Genomic DNA, 22,241 nt, shown 5'->3' on the forward strand with positions numbered 1-22,241 from the left:
GCTCAGGAACACTTCAGAAAACCATCGTCTGTGGAAACAGTTAATTACTGCATCCACAAATGCAAGTTAAAACCATATTAACAATATCCAGAAACACCACCACCTCCTCTTTAACCAGTTCAAAGAGCACTTTCCAGGAAAAACAGGTCAAAGGCAAATACACAGAAGATAAAAAAAAAAGACAGACGAGATTCCAAAAACTGAGAGCAGCAAAAGGAGCACTAAGAAACTTAGGCACAGTGATAAAATAGCAATTAAAAAGTCTCAAAATCAAGGCTTACATTCTCAGGTGCACAGCAGACTGTAGAACTCAGCAAGGAGCACAAGGCTAGGCACACAATATATACCTCCATGCTAACTAGACACAGGTGTAAGCAATTAGCAAAAAAGGCACAAATGAAGGCACCAACATACAAGGAGAAAACAAATGGGCAAAATGGGTACATCTAGTGTTGGAAGAAAGGTACTGCAATGTATGAAAAAGTCCCAAATCCTGACAGGACCCCCCTCCCTAGGAGCATCTCCTGACACTCCCAGGGCAATCCACGTGTGCCCAATGAAAGTCCCTTATGAGGTCACGGTCAAGAATGTCCCAGGCTGGAACCCAAGTCCATTACTCTGGCCCATATCCCTCCCAATCCACCAGGTATTGAATCCCACCCCGAAACAGGCAAGAACTCAGGAGCCTGTGGATGGTGAAAACTGGCTGTCCGTCAATGACTCGAGGGGAAGGAGGGGGTTTGGGGGCAGGGGCCAGCAGTGAGGCAATAACTGGCCGCAACCGGGACATGTGGAAGGTGGGGTTGACCCTCATGTACCGGGGCAGCTATAGACGATTCAAGACTGGATTGACCCGCCTCTCCACTTTGAATGAACCCACAAAGCAAGGCACCAGCTTCTGGTTCTCCACTCTCAAGGGAAGGTCATTGGCAGACAGCCAAACCCTCTGCTCAGGGCGGAAAGATGGAGCAGGTCTGTGCCGTCAGTTCACCTGGACCTGGTCCCTCTTGGAGGCTCCGAGCAGAGCTTGTCGGGCCCTTCTCCAAGTCCGCTTACACCTCCGTGCAAAACTCAGGGCTGAAGGGACACTAGAATCCTCCTCCTGCTTAGGAAACAAGAGAGGCTTATAACCAAACAGACATTCAAATGGAGACATACCAGTGGAGCTGCACCTGAGAGTGTTGTGGGCATATTCTGCCCATGGAAGGTGGGTACTCCAGGAGGCTGGATTAGCTGACACTAGACATTTCAGGGTGGCCTCCAGGTCTTGATTCAGTCTTTCTGTCTGCCCATTCGACTGTGGGTGAAAGCCGGATGATTGACTGACGGTGGCGTCAATGAGCTTGCAGAATGCCTGCCAGAAGCTGGAGGTGAACTGGGGTCCACGATCAGAGACGATGTCCTGGGGAAGATAAAAAACTCAGACATGTTCACACATTAGTCTAGCAGTTTTGGCAGCAGAGGGAAGCTTGGGTAGGGGCAGAAAATGTCAGGTTTTAGAGAATCTGTCTATTACAACAAGAATAACTGTGTTACCTTGGGATGGAGATAAGCTCGTAATGAAGTCCAAGGAGATGTGTGGCCATGGTCTTCAAGGGATCAGTAAGGGATGGAGGATGCCCGGAGTACTCTGATGTGGATCGTTGCTCCGGGCATAAACTGAACAAGCTGCCACAAATGTTTTAACATCCTTCTCCATGCTGGGCCACCAGAACTGGTGTTGGAGAAACTCCAGAGTTCATAAGGATCCTGGATGCGCTGTTAGTTGTGAAGCGTGACCCCACTGGAGAACCTTAGCTCGAATAGACTTAGGGATATAAAACCAGTTGGTGGGCCCAGAACTTGGACCAGGCTCATTCTTAAGGGCTCACAGTACTGCCGTAAAAATGCCCCAACGGACTGGTGCCACGACTCTGGAGCTGGGTAGAATGGGCTCGGGCTGGATCTCAGGAGAATCTGAGAGAAACTGTTGGGATAGGTCATTGGGCTTCTGATTCTTGATCCCTGGATGGTAAGAAAGGGTAAAGTCAAACCTGTTGAAGAACAGAGCCCAGCATGCCTTGGACTGAGCCGTTTGGCCTGTTGGATGTATTCCAGATTCCTGTGATCAGTCCAGACTAAGAAAGGATGTTCAGCTTCTTCCAACTGATGACTCCACTCCTCAAGCACCAATTTTAGAGCCAGTAATTCCTAGTTCCCTATATCGTAATTTCTCTCCGTGGCTGTAAGCTTGCGGGAGAAGAATGCACAGGGATGTAGTTTCCCATCACTTGCAGTCTGTAACAGAACTGCTCCTACTCCCACATCAGAAGCATCCACCTCCACAATGAAGGGTCGATCTGGCTCGGGCAGACAGAGAATGGAAGCTGTGGTGAATTTTTGTTTGAGGATATTAAAGGCCTTGTCTGCCTCAGGGGACCAAGAAAAGGGCACCTTATCTTTTCATGTCAAAGCAGAAATTGGAGCAGCAATGGAACTAAAACCCAGAATAAAACAATGATAAAAATTTGCAAGGCCCAGGAACCTTTGGGTTTCCTTAACTGAACTCGGGCTTGGCCAGTCTCAAACAGCTTGGACTTTCCCAGGATCCATCTGAACGCTACCTTCAGAAATGATGAACTCAAGGAAGGCCACCTCCTCGACATGAAAGTCATATTTCTCTGGCATTACAAATAGACCATTCTTCAATAGATGGCTCAAAACCTGGCGAACATGTTGGACATACTCATGTAAGTTCTTGGAAAAGATCAAATTCTCAAGGTACACAAAGACGTATTGATTTAACTTGTCCCTAAGGACATCATTCATAAGAGCCTGGAAGACAGCTGGTGTGTTGGTGAGGCCAAAGGGCATAACCTGGCATTCATAGTGCCTGGGAGACGTGTTAAAGGCTGTCTTCCATTCATCACCTTGTCAGATTGATAACAGATGGTAGGCCTTTCGCAAGTCCAACTTTGTAAAGATGGTGGCACCTTCAAGAAGTTCAAAAGCAGAGGCCATGAGGGGTAGCGAGTATCGGTTCCAGATAGTGATCTTGTTTAGACCTCAATAATCTATGCAAGGCTGAAGACCTTCATCTTTCTTCCCTATGAAGAAGCCAGCCCCAGCAGGTGAAGATGAGGGATGGATGAAACCTGATGCCAGAGCCTCCTTGATGTAACTGTCCATAGCCTGTCGTTCAGGGGCAGACAAAGAAAAGATGCGGCCTCTTGTAAGTGAGGTACCTGGCAGCAGGTCAATGGCACAGCTGTAGGGCCTATGAGGTGGGAGGGCCGTTGCTTTCTTCTTGATGAACACTTCCTGCAAGTCATGGTACTGAGAGGGGACTTGGGATAATTTGGGAGGTGACAAGGGCTCGGAACACTGAACAGGTTGACGTTAGAGGCAGGGAGTGTGACAGGCAGGGCCCCACTTGATTACAAAACATGTAGACCAGTCTAGGTGTGGGTTATAGAGCTTTAACCAAGGAAACCCTAACACCATTGAATACCCTGGAGACTGGATGAGGTGGAAGGACATCTCTTCACAATGTTATCAATCAGGACTCTCAGTGTAACAGTTCTCCGATGAACACAACCATCACCCAGGGGTCAACCAACCAAGGCTGGTCCAGAAAGGGAAGAATCCAGGCTGGTGGTGGGGATTGACAGATGCTCAGCAAGGGAAGAGTTCATAAAATTACCTGCTGCCCCTGAATCCACAAAAGCTCTAAGAGAGTGCTCCTGACCACCCCAGGCAATGGAAATTGTAAGGAAGAGACTGGCAACAGGTAGATGAGGAGAGGAAGTCACCCCTGTCACAGCCCTCCTAATGCTGGATGGGGTTTGGCTTTTCCCACTAACTCTGGGCAGTAACTTCGGACATGGCCTGGTGCACCGCAGTAGAGGCAGCAACGTTCCCTCATCCATCTGTCACGTTCAGTCTGGGAAAGCCGTGTGGCCCCCCCCACTTGCATCTGCTCAGGGCCATTCTCCACAGCAAAGGCAGCCAGATATAGGGGAACCTGAGCCACCACAATGGATGAACTGGCCCCAATTGCAGAGAGACACACAATCACAAGAAGGTAGCTGCAGAACTTTACTTTAGATCTGGCAAATTCCAAATAATGCAGGTTTTGCACCAAACAGGTCCCATATGAGGTCAGTAACAGAAAAATTCACAAAAGGAAGTCGAAACAGGCAACACGTTAACCAGTCCAAAGAGCACTTTGCAGGAAAAACAGGCCAAAGGCAAATACACAGAAGATAAAAAAAAAGACAGACAAGATTCCAGAAACTGAGAGCAGCAAAAGGAGCACTAAGAAACTTAGGCACAGTGTCAAAATAGCAGTCAAAAGGTCTCAAACTCAAGGCTTACATTCTCAGGAGCACAGCAGACTGTTGAACTCAGCAAGGAGCACAAGGCTAGGCACACAATATATACCTCCATGCTAACTAGACACAGGTGTAAGCAATTAGCAGAATAGACACAAATGAAGGCACCAATATACAAGGAGAAAACAAATGGGCAAAATGGGTACATCTAGTGGTGGAAGAAAGGTACTGCAACATCTGAAAAAGTTCCAAATCCTGACAGACACAAGGAGAGACACAGGTTCAGGGAGTGGATTTTGGGGAGTTGGCCCCCATTTCAGTGGGGCTGGGGAAGGAAAGGGGTGAAGAAAAAGAGAGAGAGAGCAATAGAGACAAAGAGAGAGAGAGAGAGACTGGTCCAGTCAGCATGTACTCTAGCAGTCGCTCTTGCAGCCAGTGTTCCCATCCAGCTGGTCAAGATGGGGCTGCAGGATAACCCAGAAGCCTATGTTGAGCTGTTTGAGCATGTCGCGGACCTCACAGTGGGTGGCCCGTCTATTGCCACTCCTGTCAGGGGAAGCCCAGCTTGGGGCCTGGCAGCTTCCAATCACCAGCATGCTGAAGTACCTGGACCTGAAGCAGGTTCTACTACATCTGAAGTGGCCTACTGCAGCAGGTTGGCCATGCACCGGAAGAGCATTGCCAGCACTTCCATGCGATTGCATACAGCAGAGTCTGCCACTCGTTTGCTTTCACTCAATGGTTCTGAGATGCCTGCAGATGGTGGTTGATGACTGGTGAGTGCTATGCCAAGAACATTGTCAATTGAGTGGCACTGGAGCAGTTCATTGCACAGCTGGCGATTGAAACCTTTTCATGGATCCAGTGTCACTGTGCTGTGTCATTGGAAGAGGTGGTTTGGCTGGCAAAAGATCACCTGATGGGGTTTCGGGGAGCAAGTGCTCCTTTCTCTCTCTCTTTATCCCTTACCCTCTCCTTATCTCTCTCTTAGCTCCTCCCCTACCCCAGCCCCATGGAAATGGGGGTGAACTACCTCAAAATCTGCTCCCCAAACCCATATCTCTCCTTGTGTCTTTACAACCCCCTCTTCTTCTGTGTCTGTGTGACTGCTAACCCCCTCTCTCCACAGGTGGACCCATCTCTGCTCTCCAGAACAGGGGGAAGCCTGGGAAGGTCCATAGGCACGACAAGAAGGCTGGACGGTTCCAGTATCAGCACTTCCGCAAATAGGTGGGGATTCTGATTGGCATTCCTGACTTGCCTTGTGCCTCCCTCGATCGAGCAGGAATGTACTGGGTAGCTGTGAGTATTCAAGGGGGTACACATCAGGCTTTGGTGGATTCTGGCTGTAATCAGACCTCCATGCATCAAAGTCTGATTCAATGCAGGGCGCTGGGAAATGCACAGTTGGTGAAGGTGAGGTGGGTGCATTGGCATGTTCACACATATCCACTAATGCCCATCACTATTCATTTCCAGGGAGAAAAGCATAGTGGGAAGGCAGCAGAACCTCACCCATCCACTAATCCTGGGCACAGATTGCCCAGAGTTTAGAAAATTAATAAAACAGGTAGTAGTGGATGGGTCCTGTAGTAGTACATCATGGGGGAATTCCGCTGCAATGTTGGCTGGGGAGGCAGTCCCAGGGCCATCCATGTCAGCTCTGCATCCCCACCTCTTCTCACTCTCTGAAGAATTCTCTTGAGGATTTCTTGCTGGAGCAGATGTGAGACGAGACTCTGAGACGCACGTTTGACCAAGTGAAAGTAATCAATGGTCAAAACCTCCAACCTAATGTTGCACTTTCCGACCCGTATTTTGCAGTGATTAAGGATAGACTATATCAAGTGATACAGGACACTCCAATTAAAGAAAATGTGACACAGTTGTTAGTCCCAAAGAGCCGGAGGGAACTTTTATTCCATGTGGCTTATCATAATCTTATGGCTGGGCATTTAGGTCAGCATAAGACACTAAAGCATCTCATGGCCTGCTTCTGTTGGCCAGGGATTCGCACCTATGTCCGCAGGTGGTGTGAGGCTTGTTGTGAATGCCATCTGGTGAACCCAGCGGCCACTCAAAAAAATGCCATCCATCCATCCATCATCTGTAGCTGCTTATCGTATACAGGGTTGCAAGCAAGCTGGAGCCTATCCCAACTGACTATGGGCAAGAGGGGTACACCCTGGACAAGTCACCAGGTCATCACAGGGCTGACACATAGAGACAAACAACCATTCATACTCAGAATCAGAATCACTTTTATTGCCAGGTATGTGAACACACACGAAGAATTTGACTCTGGTTTCACTTAGCTCTCTTAGTACAAACAGATAAAATTAAAAAAAAACGCATAGACAAAAAACCAGAGCATTTTTTAAGGATTTTCCACTAGGAGACCAACTGGTCTGGGCAATACAATCACAGGCCCCAGAGTCCATGTGGCTGCACCGCTGCGGCATATTCTGTGATGCAAATTGCCGCATTACGAATCCTCGTTTCAGCCAGCATAATATCAACATAGTTAATGCAGTGCCAAGTTTTCCTTGTTAAATGTATACTTACATGGTACTTGGTTAATTAATTGCAACTGATTGAACCAAATGATAAGACATAACTTGGTTTAAAATTTGGTTTCCCAGTGAAGCTGGTCTGGCATTGACTAGGAGACCAAATCTGGCCACTGGGAGACCATTTGGTCTCCCAGTAACTATGTTAAAAAATGCTCTGCAAAAAACAAAACAAAAAGCTATGTACATGTAGAATCTTTTGGTGCAAAATGGTGCATAGTGCAAGGATAACTTAGTAAATATAAATATACAGTGTGCACAGAATGACAGTATGAGTGTGCAGATATTTCACAGTTGATGTTACTGATATTTGAGTCCGGTTTTAGCTGTTCATCACAGAGACAGCCTGAGGGAAAAAACTGTTCTTGTGTCTGGTTGTTTTTGCGTACAATGATCTGTAGTGTCTTCCAGAGGGGAGAAGTTTAAACAATTTGTGACCAGGGTATGATGGGTCTGCAGAGATGTTACCTGCCCATTTCCTGACTCTGGACAGGTACAGGTCTTGGATGGAGGGCAGGCTGACACCAATAATTTTCTCTGCAGACCTTATTGTCCGTTGCAGTCTGTTCTTGTCCTGCTTGATGACCGATCCAAACCAAACAGTGATGGAAGAGCAGAGAACAGACTGAATGATGGCAGAGTAGAATTGTGTCAGCAGCTCCTTAGACAGGTTGAGCTTCCTGAGCTGGCGCAGAAAGTATAACCTCTGCTGGGCCTTTTTGATGATGGTGACTGTGTTGGTCTCCCACTTCAGGTCCCGGGAGATTGTGGAGCCCAGAAACCTGAAGGTTTCAACAGCAGTCACAGTGTTGTTGGTGATGGTGATTGGCAGCAGAGTGGGGGGGGCTCCTCCTAAAGTCCACTGTCATCTCCACAGTTTTGAGCATGTTCAGCTCCAGATTGTTCTGACCGCACCAACAGACCAGCTGTTCAACCTTCCGTCTGTATGCAGACTCGTCACCATCTCGGATGAGGCCGATGACCATTGTGTCGTCTGCAAATTTCAGGAGTTTAACAGACAGGTCTCTTGAGGTGCAGTCATTGGTGTAAAGGGAGAATAGCAGTGGGGAGAGCACACACCCCTGGGGGGCGCCAGTGCTGATAGTCCGGGTGCTGGATGTGATGCTCCCCAGCCTCACCTGCTGCTTCCTGTCAGTCAGGAAGTTTATAATCCACTGACAGGTGGAGGAGGGCACAGTGAGCTGGGTGAGCTTGGTGTGGAGGATGTCTGGAACGATGGTGTTGAACGCCGAACTGAAGTCCACGAACAGGATCCTGGCATACGTCCCTGCAGAGTCAAGGTGTTGCAGGATGTAGTGCAGTCCCATATTGATTGCATCATCCGCTGACCTGTTTGCCTGGTAGGCAAACTGCAGGGGGTCCAGCAGGGGGTCTGTGATGTCCTTCAGGTGTGACAACACCAGTCTCTCGAAGGACTTCATGACTACAGATGTGAGGGCTACAGGCCTGTAGTCATTCAGTCCTGTGATGGTGGTTTTCTTGGGAACTGGAATTATTGTGGAGCGTTTGAAGCATGAGGGGACTTCACACAGCTCCAGGGATCTATTGAAGAGCTGGGTGAAGATGGGGGCCAGCCGATCAGCACAGACTTTCAGACAGGAGGGTGACACACTGTCTGGGCCGGGTGCCTTCCTGATCTTCTGTCTGTGAAAAAGCTGGCAAACATCCTCTTCACAGATCTTGAGTGCTGATGTGGGGTCAGAGGTGAGAGGAGGCAGAATAGCAGGGGGTGTAAATGGGTCTTTAATGTCTGAGGGGGGGAGAGGTGTGAATGTGTCAAATCTGCAGTAGAACACATTCAACTCCTCAGCCAGTTGATGGTTCATTGCAGTGCTGGGGGATGGTCTCCTGTAGTTGGTGATGTTCTTTAGGCCTCTCCACACTGACGCCGGATCGTTGGCAGAAAGGCTGTTTTTGATCCTTTCAGCATAGCTCCTCTTAGCTGCTTTCACCTTTTTTGTCAGTGTGTTTCTGGCCTGTTTGTACAGGACTCTGTCCCCACTTCTGTAGGCCTCCTCCTTGGCCTGGCGAAGCTGGCTAAGTTTTGCAGTGGACCAGGGTTTGTTGTTGTATGTGTGGAAGGTCTTGGTGGGCACAAACATATCCTCACAAAAATTGATGTAAGATGTCACGGTATCAGTCAGTTCATGCAGGTCTGAAGCTGCAGCCTCAAAAACACTCCAGTCAGTGCAGTCAAAGCAGGCTTGTAGTTCCACTTTGGCCTTATCAGACCATCTCCTCACCGTCTTGACTACTGGCTTAGCAGATTTCAGCTTCTGCCTGTAGGTCGGGATAAGATGAACAATGCAGTGATCAGATAGTCCCAAGGCTGCACGGGGGACAGAGTGGTATGAGTCCTTTAAAACAGTGCAACAATGGTCCAGAGTGTTAGTGTCCCTGGTGGGACACTTAATGTGCTGTTTATATTTTGGCAGTTTGTGGCTGAGGTTTGCTCTGTTAAAGTCCCCCAAAACAATGAGCAAAGAGTCCGGGTGTTTTTCCTCCACATTGTTTATCTGGTCAGCCAGGTGTTGTAATGCCTCAGTAACACAAGCCTGAAGAGGGATGTAGACTCCAACCAGAATAAACGAGGAAGACTCTCGCGGAGCATAAAACGGTTTGCAGTTTATGAATAATGTCTCCAGATGAGGACTGCATGATTTGTTTAGAACTGTGACATTAGTACACCAACCTTCGTTAATGTAAAAGCAGACTCCGCCTCCCCTTGTTTTCCCCATGAGCTCCGTTTCGCGGTCCGCTCGGTGCAGGTGAAATCCAGGCAGGTGGAGAGAAGTGTCCGGGATGTGCTCACCGAGCCAGGTTTCGGTGAAGCACAAGGCAGCAGATCTGTTAAAATCCATGTTGATTGTGTTGAGGAGCAGCAGTTCGTCCATCTTGTTGGCCAGAGAGCGGACGTTAGCCAGGTGAATAGACGGGAGTACAGTGCGAAACCCCCGCTGCCTCAACCTGACGAGCGCGCCGGCTCGCTTCCCCCAGTGTCTCCGGTGTCCTCGGCGGAGACCATAGAGAGCTGCTGCTCCTCCAACAAGTAGCTCTGGAAAACCTTCCGGATCGATGAAAACCGATGAAAAAACGTTACTGGTGGTTATTCCAATGTTTGAGTTCTTCTCTGGAGTATGTGACCAGAGAAGAAGCGCAAGAAACACAACAAATACACAAAAACATAGAAAGTATGAGAGAGCGAAGTACCAAGGCAACCGTCCGCGGCGCCATCTTGCACAGTATACTCACATCTACGGTCAATTTAGAGCCATCAATTAGCCTTACCTGCATGTCTTTGGACTGTGGGGGAAACTGGAGCACCTGGAGGAAACCCATGCAGACACAGGGAGAACATGCAAACTCCACACTGAAAGGCCCTCCTCAGCCGCTGGGCTCAAACCTAGGACCTTTTTGCTGTGAGGCGATAGTGCTAACCACTACACCACCATGCCACCCCTATAAAATGCCATTGCACCCATTACCATTAATCGAGATCTCCTTCAAAAGAATTGGCATGGATCTCATCAGGTCATTAGATCGATCTTAATGAGGGCATTACTTTGGGTTAGTCAAAGTGGATTATACAACACGATGCCCTACTCTTCACAATACCTCTGCACGTAGTGTTGCAGAGACACTCTTCCGCATTATCTCCCCAGTTGTGATTCAAAAAGAAACCCTTTACGTACTTCCTGCTTCCTGAGTTGTTCGCGCCGAGTCCTTTTTTCCCGCGAGTGCCGGCGTTAATTACTAATCCTTTTTTAACTTTTTTTCTACAAATAAATTTCCAGTATCCTCTTCATTTTTATTGTACTGTCGCTTTCATTTTTGTACTTTTCACTTTCGCTTTCCTTTTTCCGGGTTTTTTTTCCCGTTTTTTTTTCTTTCTTTTTTCGGAAGAACGTCGAGACCAGAAGCTTTCTTTTTCTCTCCTCCTGTGTAAAGACCACAAGCGGAGGCCATCCACATCGGATCTGCTTTAATATCAACAGATCTTCATTTAAGGTACGTGAATCTTTTCATCATGGCACACCTTCAGCTTGCTCAGTGTGCTGAGTGCAGGATGTTTAGTCATTCTTCCTCCATCGCTAGCGATAGCTTTATTAGCTTTATTTGTGATAAGTGCAGATTAGTTAGCTCTCTGACGGAGAAGATTACAGTGCTAGAAGCGCGTGTCCAGGCTTTAGAGCAGGTTAGTGAGCGTGAGAACAGTGTAGTTTCTGTAGGGGAAAGTCTGGACGCCCTAGGTGGAGTTAGTAATCCCCCAACTCCGGCATTAGAGCCCTTACAGCGGGGCGAATGGGTGACGGCTCGGCGGCATAAGCGTAGAGCCAAAGCTACCGCTGAGGCTCGCTCACGGGAGCACCACTCCTCTCCGCGTCACGTGTCAAACAGGTTTGCTCTCCTTAGTGATGCACCCACTGAGAAACCTGAAAGAGCTCTGGTTATAGGGGACTCTATCATACGGCACGTGAAATTAGCTCAGCCTTTAGGGGCACCAGCAGCTTTAGTCAGGTGTATACCGGGAGCCAGGGTGCCGGACATAGCAGGTAATCTTAGGGTCCTAGGCAAGCACAGGTTCTCAAAGATAGTTATCCATGCAGGAGCTAATGATATACGCCTTTGTCAGTCTGAGGTTACTAAGAGTAACTTTGTAGAGGTGTTTAAATTAGCGAAGGCGATGTCCGATGCTGTAGTATGCTCTGGCCCCATCCCAATGCGGCGTGGCGATGTAGCTTACAGCAGGCTATGGTCGCTGAACTGCTGGCTGTCCAGGTGGTGCTCTGAAAACAGTGTGGGCTTTATAGATAATTGGGCTAATTTTGAGGGCACTGCTGGCCTGTTAGGGTGGGACGGTATCCATCCCACTCGGGAAGGTGCTGCTCTCATTTCCTGCAGCATAGGTCATAGTCTCAGAACAGGTCTAGTTAATTTCTGACAATCCAGAGCCAAGGCCAGGGAGCAGACGAACAGGCTAAACCAACTGTCTGCTAGCTGCACAGAGTCGTCACTCAGGGTCCACTACATCAAGACTGTGTCTGTTCCCCGAGCTCAACAAAAAGGTAGACATTTTCAGAGAGTTTGTTCCAGTAACCTAATCAATATAAAATTAGATCATACTGACTGTACAGCTGCTGCCAGCACCTTTGATCTAAAGGTCGGGCTATTAAATATTAGATCTCTTACATCTAAAGCGCTAATGGTTAATGAACTTATTACTGATCAGGAGTTTAATGTACTGTGTTTAACAGAAACATGGATTAAGCCAAATGAATATATAGCATTAAATGAAGCGAGTCCTCCTGGATACAGTTATATACACCAGCCTCGTCTAACTGGCAGAGGAGGAGGCATCGCGGTTATTTATAACGATTATCTAGGTGTAACACAAAACCTGGTTATAAATTTAATACATTTGAAGTTCTTCATACCCATATAATGTATGTAGCCTCGAAAAATAAGTCTACCCAGTTAATTCCATTGCTTATTATTTACAGGCCCCCGGGGCCATATTCTGAGTTTCTTTCTGAATTTGCAGATTTTATCTCAGATCTGGTTATTTGCTTAGACAAAGCTTTAGTTGTCGGAGATTTTAATATTCACTTCGATAACCCAGAAGACCCTTGAAAAACAGCGTTTGTGTCCATCTTAGATTCAGTCGGGATTAAGCAGAATGTCATAGGACCGACCCATAATGGTGGTCACACCCTTGATCTAATACTAACATTCAGATTAAACGTAGACAATATAGTCATACTTCCACAGTCTGAAGTTATCTCAGATCATTGTCTCATCTCATTCAAACTATGTCTGAGTAATAATATATGCACCTCACCACGCTACTGTATTAAATGTACTTTCACGTCAACTACTGCACAGAGCTTTATAAATGATCTCCCAGAGCTGTCAACTTTGATTGGGTCACTGTCAGCCCCTGCAGAACTTGATCAGGCAACTGAATGCTTAGAGTCAGCATTCCGCCATACTTTAGATAATGTAGCTCCTCTAAAAAGGAAAATGGTCAGAGACAAAAAATTAGCACCCTGGTATAATGATGACACTCGCACATTAAAACAGACCACTCAAAAATTGGAACGTAAATGGCGTCAAACAAAATTGGTAGTGTTCAAATTAGATTGGAAGGAGAGCTTCCTGAAGTATAGAAAAGCTCTTAGTGCTGCGAGATCAACATATTTCTCCTCCCTAATAGAAGATAACAAAAATAATCCTAGATTCCTATTTAATACTGTAGCAAAATTAACCAGGAATAAGTCCACTATCAACACATGCACACCTGCAGTATGTAGTAGCAACAACTTCATGAATTTTTTTAATGACAAAATTGAGAATATCCGACAAAAAATTAAAACTACTAATTTAAGGTTAGACAATGAAAGTGACCTTGTAGTTAACAATATAACTGTATCAGATCATCAGTTAGAATGTTTTACTCCCCTAAAAGAAACTGAATTACTTTCATTAATCTCTACATCAAAAGCCTCAACTTGCGTACTAGATCCCTTACCTACACATCTATTCAAACAGATAATGCCTGGAGTAATTGAACCGCTTCTAAAAATAATAAATTCTTCTCTTATGATTGGCTATGTACCCAAATCCTTTAAACTAGCAGTTATCAAACCCCTGATTAAAAAACCTGACCTTGATCCCTGTCAGCTGTCCAATTATCGGCCAATATCAAACCTCCCCTTTATCTCCAAGATCCTTGAAAAAGCTGTGGCACAGCAGTTATGCTCATATTTACATAGGAATAACATCCATGAAATGTATCAGTCAGGATTTAGACCTCATCATAGCACAGAGACAGCACTGGTTAAAGTAGTAAACGACCTACTGTTGGCGTCTGATCAGGGCTGTGTCTCGCTACTTGTGTTGCTTGACCTTAGTGCAGCATTTGATACCACTGATCATTCCATTCTTCTGGATAGACTAGAAAATGTTGTGGGAGTTAAGGGAATGGCCCTCTCCTGGCTCAGGTCTTATCTAACTGATCGTTATCAGTATGTTGATATAAATGGTGATATTTCTAGACGTACCGAGGTAAAGTTTGGTGTTCCACAAGGTTCTGTCTTGGGTCCACTGCTTTTTTCTCTATATATGTTACCTCTGGGCGATATTATTCGTAAACATTGTATTAGTTTCCACTGTTATGCTGATGACACACAGTTGTATGTCTCTGCAAAACCTGATGAGAGACACCAGCTTAATAGAATTGAGGAATGTGTTAAGGACATTAGACACTGGATGCTTATTAATTTCCTTCTGCTTAACTCTGACAAGACTGAAGTACTTGTGCTAGGACCACATACAGCTAGAAGTAAGTTTTCTGATTACACAGTGACTCTGGATGGCCTTTCTGTTTCTTCACGTGCAGCAGTAAAAGACCTCGGAGTGATTATTGACCCCAGTCTTTTATTCGAAACTCACATTGATAACATCACCCGGATAGCTTTCTTTCATCTCAGAAATATTGCAAAGATAAGAAATTTAATGTCATTGCATGATGCAGAAAAACTAGTCCATGCTTTCGTTACCTCCAGGTTGGATTACTGTAATGCCTTACTGTCTGGATGTTCCAATAAGTGCATAAACAAGCTCCAGTTAGTTCAAAATGCAGCAGCAAGAGTCCTTACTAGAACTAGAAAATATGACCACATCACGCCTGTCTTATCCACACTGCATTGGCTCCCAATCAAATTTCGTATTGATTATAAAATACTACTATTGACCTTTAAAGCACTAAATGGTCTCGCACCACAGTACCTGAGTGAACTTCTGCTCCTCTATGACCCGCCACGCCTACTTAGATCAAAAGGTGCAGGCTATCTGCTGGTACCTCGTATAGTGAAGGCTACATCAGGGGGCGGAGCCTTTTCTTACAAAGCCCCACAGTTATGGAACAGCCTTCCAAGTAATGTTCGGGAATCAGACACAGTCTCAGCATTTAAGTCTAGGCTGAAAACATATGTTTAGTCAAGCCTTTTGTTAATGGTGTTTATGAGGTAAAGGAGTAGATCTGGAGGGTCCTCAGACATAGTGTTTTGGTAAACTGGGATGTATGGATGCTGTCAGTCCCCACTCGCTTGCTCGCTCGAGTTTGTTGATGGTGTAGTGGCTGGCTGCTTTATGTCCCGGGGCTCCCTCATGCCTGTGTTACCTTCTGGCTCTCTCCTTTTAGTTATGCTGTCATAGTTAGTTGCCGGAGTCCCTGCTTGTACTCGGTGCAATATGTATACTGCTCCTACTTATTCAGGTGACATTGGGCATACCTTACAACCTGTGTTTTCTTTCCCTCCCCTCCACCCCAAATCTGTCCCTCTGAGTTACATGGAGTCAACAGGAAATCTTTTGGTGGAGAGGGTGGAGACCTTGACTGGCTATCGTAGCCTGCAGGGAATCGGCCGTCAGACATTCTGTCGCATGTCCCAGACCCGGTGAAATGTAACTGAATTGTCTTGGCCAGCCCTAAGGGTCCCATCTGCATCTCATCATTGCTGAGGAGTGTGCTCCCATCACCCAATCAAGCATCCAGCCAGAGCAGGTCATGATATATTTTTTACCATATTAACATGCCATTGTTGTGTGTTATGCCTGATGTAAAGACTCTCGTCTCTGCGAGCCTACCACACAGATTTAATACTTGTCATTTTTAGGGCATACCTAACAACCTGTGTTTTCTTTCTCTTCCCCCCCCCCCCCCCCCCAATCTGTCCCTCTGAGTTACATGTTGATCCTGGGATTGAGATGCTGGCCTCTTCTGCCCCTCAGACCTGCTTGATCCATCCTGGTGCCCTGTGTCTGGTCGGAGTTTTATCGCACCGCTCCTGTGAAGGACGGCCCCATGAGGACAGTTGAGGGCTATACCTGTTAAAACTGTTAATATTATAGTCAGGCTGTCTGTTGTTGCCCAAATGAGGATGGGTTCCCTTTTGAGTCTGGTTCCTCTCGAGGTTTCTTCCTCATGTCGTCTGAGGGAGTTTTTCCTTGCCACCATCGCCACAGGCTTGCTCATTGGGGATAGATTAGGGATAAAATTAGCTCATGTTTTAAGTCGTTCAAATTCTGTAAAGCTGCTTTGCGACAATGTTTATTGTTAAAAGCGCTATACAAATAAACTTGATTTGATTTGAAACCCTGACTGATCAAGGTACTTCTTTCATGTCATGTATACTACCTGAACTGTACGAATTAAAGGGGATTAAATTGATTCGTACCAGTGTTTACCATCTGCAAATGGATGGGCTGGATGAATGATTTAATTAAACATTGAAAAACATGATTCATAAGTTCATTCATGGGGAGGCAAGAAACCAGGATAAGTGGTTAGACATTGTTGCAATGCGTGAGGTTCCACAAGCCTCCACCGTGTTTTTCCTGTTTGAATTGTTATATGGGCGCAAGCCTTGTGGCATCTTTGACATCATTAGAGAAAACTGGGAGGAGGGCCTTCTAAAAGCACAAATGCTATTCAGTACCCTCTTGACCTGAGAGCAAAACTCCAGGCGCTGAGTCACATATTGTAGGAGAATTTGCTGCAGGTGCAAGAACATCAATGCCACCTGTACAACAGAGGGACACAGCTCAGTGAATTTGCACCAGAGATAAAGTGCTCATTTTACTGACCATGTCGAGCTCAAAATTATTTGCCAAGTGGCAAGGGCCCTCTGAGGTCACACGGCAAATTGGGGAAGTCAACTATAAGGCTGGGTGCACAGATAAGGGTGATGCATGTCAAATTTACCAACTCAATCTCCTGAAACCTTGGAGAGAGGAGGTTCCTGTGGATCTGGCAATGGTAGTTTCCAAGAGGGTAGAGCTGAGACCGGAGGTATGTCCAAAAAGTGTGACCTCTTACCGTTACAGACAGCACAGGTTATCAGGCTGCAGGAGGGATTCTGTGATGTGTTTTTGCCCCTTCCCGGTTGCACTGACCTCATAGAGCACCACATAGGGACTCCGCCAGGGACTGTGGTGCGTAGCCGCCTGTATCAGCTCCACGAGCACAAGAAAAATGTGATTTGGGATGAACTCAAGGCAATGCCTGACATAAGGGTAATTGAGGAGTTGCACAGGGACTTGAGCAGCCTGGTGGTCTTAGTTCCCAAGACCGATGGGATGATCCAGTTCTATGGAAAAGTCAATGCAGTGTCTATATTTGACACATATTTGATGCCTTGCATTGATGAACTGCTCAATCAGTTAGGTGCGGTTAGCTTTTATTCGACACTGGATTTGACTAAGGGATATTGACAGATTCCCCTGACTCCATTATCCGGTGAAAAAAACAGCCTTTCCCACTCCATTTGGGTTACACCAATTTGTCCCCTTTCTGTTTGGGTTGTTTGGGGCCCCAGCAACATTTCAGGATCTCATGGACAGAATCCTCCATCCCCACAGTGCATATGCTGCTGCCTATTTCAATGACATCATTATTTATAGTAATTACTGGAAGTGGCATTAACAGCATCTGAAGGCTGTCCTGAGATCACTGAGGCACGCGGGACTCATGGCACACCCAAGGAAGTGTGCAATTGAACAGGTGAAAGTACAATATCTGGGCTTTCACTTGAGTCATGGGCAGGTGCATCCTAGGTTCATGCCTAATTTCTTGGATGTCACCAGCCCACTGACTGACCTCATTAAAAAGGGGGCACCAGATTTGGTCCAGTGGATGGAGCCATGCGAATGGGCTTTTGCTCAGGTTAAAGTGGTTTTGTGGACAGAAGGCTGGAGGCAGTTTGTTCCAGGTGGTTGAGGGGGAGGAGCACCCAGTGCTGTACATTAGCTGCAAGCTCTCGATGTGAGAGAGTAAGCACAGAACCATAGAGGAGTGTCTGGCCATCAAGTGGATGGTCCTCACTCTCTGGTACTACCTGCTAGGATGCCCTTTCACCCTCTAATCCAATCGTGCCCCACTCCAGTGGCTCCACCACATGAAGGATGCCAACACATGGATCACTTGTTGGTATCTAGCTCTTTAGCACTTCAAGTTTGAGGTGGTTCACAAGCCAGGGACACAGATGGTGCTGGTGGATTACCTTTCCTGCCAGGGGGGAGTCAGCTGCAGGCCAGATGGCTCCTCAGCCTGAGTCAGGCAATGGGGTTATGTGGCAGTAAGAGTGTTGTTGAGTGTTGGCTGTTGAACAGCAAGGAGTCAGGTTGAACCAGCAGGTAACCTGTGATGAGTTACACCTATATCTAATTATTGGCTGTCTATTAATATGTGTCTCTTTGTGTCTTTCAGATGGCCAGTAGCCAGAGAGAGAGAGAACTAAGCTGCCGAGCGCCATGGTTGTGTGTGTGCGTGCGTGCATTAAAGTCACTCAAAAGTGAAAGCAACCAAAGAATAAAATGCATCTTGACTTCTCAAGCCTGTCTCCCAGTTTCTCATTCCCTAACCCACAAGAATGCGACAAGCATTTTATGAAGTGATATTGAGATGGTGAAGAACTATTTCTAAATGTGATGTCTCAATAAATCTTATCCTAAAGACCCCTGAGCCAATAGTCCGTTGGAAACTGGGGAGGTAGATCAAGTGTCTGGAGTCAGATACAGTGCAAAGTTAGCTTCACTGCATGGAAGCATGTCCTAATATGAAAGTTCCATATGAGTTCCAAAGTTCAAGAAAGTTCCATTGTTAGTAACAGCCCTGCTTAGTAGCTGTCCAAAAAGTTCTTTCCTTCTAACATTATACACTATAGACAAATGTTTGTCTTGTACCTCATGAAGTATTGTGTACTTTTTTTGATGATACTGTATGTCAATTTTATTATTTATTTGAAATGCTCTGTTTCCACAGCTGCTAACATTTACGAACACACAAATATCACTTTTCTCAGAGCCTAGAAAAGTGTCTTACAAAGTAACTTTTCATGCATTGAGGAGGAGTCAAGTACTTTTGGTTTGCACAGTGTTATTAGTGTTATTGAAAAAGAAACGATGTCCTTTAATGGTCTTTTTGGTGCAGTTTGGTGAAGTTTGTTTTTCATCACGAAAGTAAATGGTTCAATTTCTTGTATTAGCTTTGCTAGCTAGGATACTCCAAATGTATCTTTTTTAACCAACAAGAAAGCTAGCTATCCAACTATCTATGGTACATTATGATCTATCTATCTGTCTGTCTATCTATCTATCTATCTATCTATCTATCTATCTATCTATCTATCTATCTATCTATGGTATATCTTAGAAATTATTGATTAAGGTAAAAATTTTAGTTAAGAGTTTAATCCTGAGCTCTTGTTATTGTCTGTGCAGATACGTAGCCTATACACATAGACTCTATAGGAGCTTATATAAATTTTACTTTCTGCCTTAAAAGCCCTAACAGGTGTGGGGTGCAGCGGAGGCTTGTTCAGTATTGCATCTGTTTTATTGTTCTTTCAGTGACATTAACAATAAAGGTGCAGTTGTGAGAACAATTGCTGGCATATGTTTGAGCTCCACAACACCCACACAGGAACATCAGGCCTTCCTGCACTTGTTTTACACACACATACACACACTCACTCACGCGCGCGCGCACACACACACACACACACACACACACAAAAGTCATTCTCAGAATACACACTAGTGTTAGTGTAGATGAAAAAAATAAATTGTGATTGTGATTTATGGCATTTTGGATGACCCTATTATTTTTGCTTACATGCTCAAAGACTGCAGATGATCATTTACGAGTAGCTTATGAGATAGAAATCATATTTTTATACATGAACAGGCATAATAAACTAAACTTTTCTGGTGCTGTTTCAGACGACAGATGATAACACTGTTAGGTGCTAACAAACTGTACATTTTGCCCATGGTGTAATTTAAAGCCAGGGTAGGTAATTTTAAAGTAACCTGCAAGAGATTTTGAAAGTGTCCAACCGAAAAATCAACCCCCTGCTTCAGGCCTTCCTCCGAAGCCACTCCTCCAAACGCATGAACGCGCACTGCCTGACTACTGCTGGAGGATGAGTCCTTGAGAGAGTGTGCATTGGGGAGAGAAACGTCTTACATGTCTCATTCACAAGTAAGAAAACACAGATCACAATGAATGTAAACAACAAACATGGCTATTGTTGGTACTCACAGCTGTCAACTAGCTTGCTAGCTTTAGCAGTATGTCTGCCTAACCTTGTGGAAGACTCCGGTCATGTGCAACGAGTGCATGGGCAGAGTGTGCTTAGGTAGATAGGTACACAGACAGATAGGCTTTTTACAGCCCTGTGATTGTCAGAGATGACAGATTTTTTTCTTCTTTCTTTTGTCCATGCATTTGATTTATTCATTGCTGTCGGGATGTAAAGCAAATTTTCAAGAAATACAACAAAAAACCCCGCCTTTCGCCCGTAGTCAGCTGGGATAGGCTCCAGCTTGCCTGCGACCCTGTAGAAGGATAAAGCGGCTAGAGATAATGAGACAACAAAAAATGCTTCTAAAATAAATTACCTACCCAAGCTTTAAATGTGTGCTCTCATTTACTTCAGAAGCCAACATTAGATTTAGAAAGTATAAAGGAATGTAAAAGAAAAGGAAAAGACATTTTAACTACATAGACAAATTAAAAGGATTTTGTACATGTGTTAGATGTATTTATTCAATTAATATGTAGAATGAGTGTGGTAAGGGTGTTAATATGGCTCAATCCTAAACTGGGTTTACTTGATATTTCAAAGATCTTTTATGTGTAATATATATATATATATATATATATATATATATATATATATATATATATATATATATATATACACTACACATTCACAAACACCTGCACTCTGCTGAATGAGCAAGTGTGATGTTTAAAATAATCATACAGATATAAGTCAAGCGTTTCAGTTCACATCCAACACCAGAATGGGCAAACACTATTTCAGAAACTGCTGATCTCTTGGGATTCTCTCTCTCTCTCTCTCTCTCTCTCACACACACACACACACCCCTCTACAGTTTACAAAGAATGGTGCGAAAACCAAAAAAGTGAGTGGCAGTTCTGTGGACGGAAACACCTTGTTGATGAGAGAGGTTCAGAAGAGAATAGCATATGCTAACTCCAATAAGCACTCTTGTACAACCATGGTGAGCAGAAATGCATCTCAAAATACACAACATGTCAAACCTTGAGATGGATGAGTTACAACAGCACAAGACCAGATCAGGCTCCACTCCTGTCAGCCAAGAACAAGAATCTGAGGCTATAGTGGGAAGATCAGGCAATGTTTTGCTTTTTAATGAGTTGAAAAAGTTCAGCTTGTGCATTCTGAGATGTTTTACTGCTTACCATAGTTGTAAGGGGTTGTTATTTGAGTTCTTGTAGCCAGAACGCTTTCAAAACTCTCATCAAGGCATTTACACACACACACACACACACACACAACTGCTGCTCAGTGGACAGTAATTTTTTTTAAATTAACTAATAATTATTTATTTATACTAAAGCCAGGCAATTTAATGATTCCTGTTACTCATAAGCACTGCTGCTAATGTTACGGATATCTGCTATAAATATGATCTGTAGGATTGTGAATGTGTTTATATATTAATATTTGTCTGCAGATTATAAGCATTTTTACACCTTTTTTTCTTTTTTCCCCTTTTTTTTGTCTGAGGTTGTTTGCACCAAGAATTGTGTAGTGCAGGTCATCAGGAACATATCTCTAGTCCACCTAAAGACGACCGGCTGGGATTGATTGTAAGTGCATTCGTGTGAAAGCACCATGTGTTAAAGGAATCCAATACCAGAGCCACAGTTTCACAATGGTGTAGAAAGGGATTGTGGAGGTAAAATAGATATATTGAGTGAAAAGAAATGATTCACGAGCAAGTGATTATGACTCCAACAGTGAATTAATTTTGTGTATAGGAAAGTAGGTTTGACTGAAAGGCTTCATTCATCCAAACTGTTGATCAGTGTCAAGAAGAAGAAGAAGCAGGACTAGCAATCGGGCCAAGTATGAAAATGGTGGGAAGCAAGAGTTTATAGGGTAAGACAGAAGAGGAAGAGAGAGAATTATAGATGTAAAGGGAGGGAGGAAGAATATCAGAGAAAGTCAGAGAAGCAGAAACAGAATTAGAAAAAAATGGAAAGGAAGAGACACAGATACATGTGAACACAAATACTGCATGAGAAGTGGGGAAAGATAAAAAAGAAGCCTTTTCGAGCCCATTAGCTTTATTGTATTATACTGTATTTAGCCAATCTGTTGAGACATAATCTAAATGTATAGATTATTGTAGTCATCAGACTGGCTATATATAATGTCAATGGGGCTTGTATATTTACAATCAAATGAAATATTAAATTTTGCCAAATTTAACAGTT

General features: G+C 44.9%; 1 long non-coding RNA gene across 1 annotated transcript; it reads left to right on the top strand.

The window, feature by feature from the left end:
• The first annotated feature begins 767 nt into the window (after window positions 1-767).
• Window positions 768-18,299, top strand: LOC132868432 (uncharacterized). The gene is made up of 2 exons (XR_009650832.1): window positions 768-5,543; window positions 18,174-18,299. It is a non-coding gene; the product is annotated as an uncharacterized LOC132868432 (long non-coding RNA).
• Window positions 18,300-22,241: the final 3,942 nt, after the last annotated feature.

The sequence above is a fragment of the Neoarius graeffei genome, chromosome 20 (genome assembly GCF_027579695.1).
Source record: "Neoarius graeffei isolate fNeoGra1 chromosome 20, fNeoGra1.pri, whole genome shotgun sequence".
In the NCBI taxonomy this organism is placed as follows: domain Eukaryota; kingdom Metazoa; phylum Chordata; class Actinopteri; order Siluriformes; family Ariidae; genus Neoarius; species Neoarius graeffei.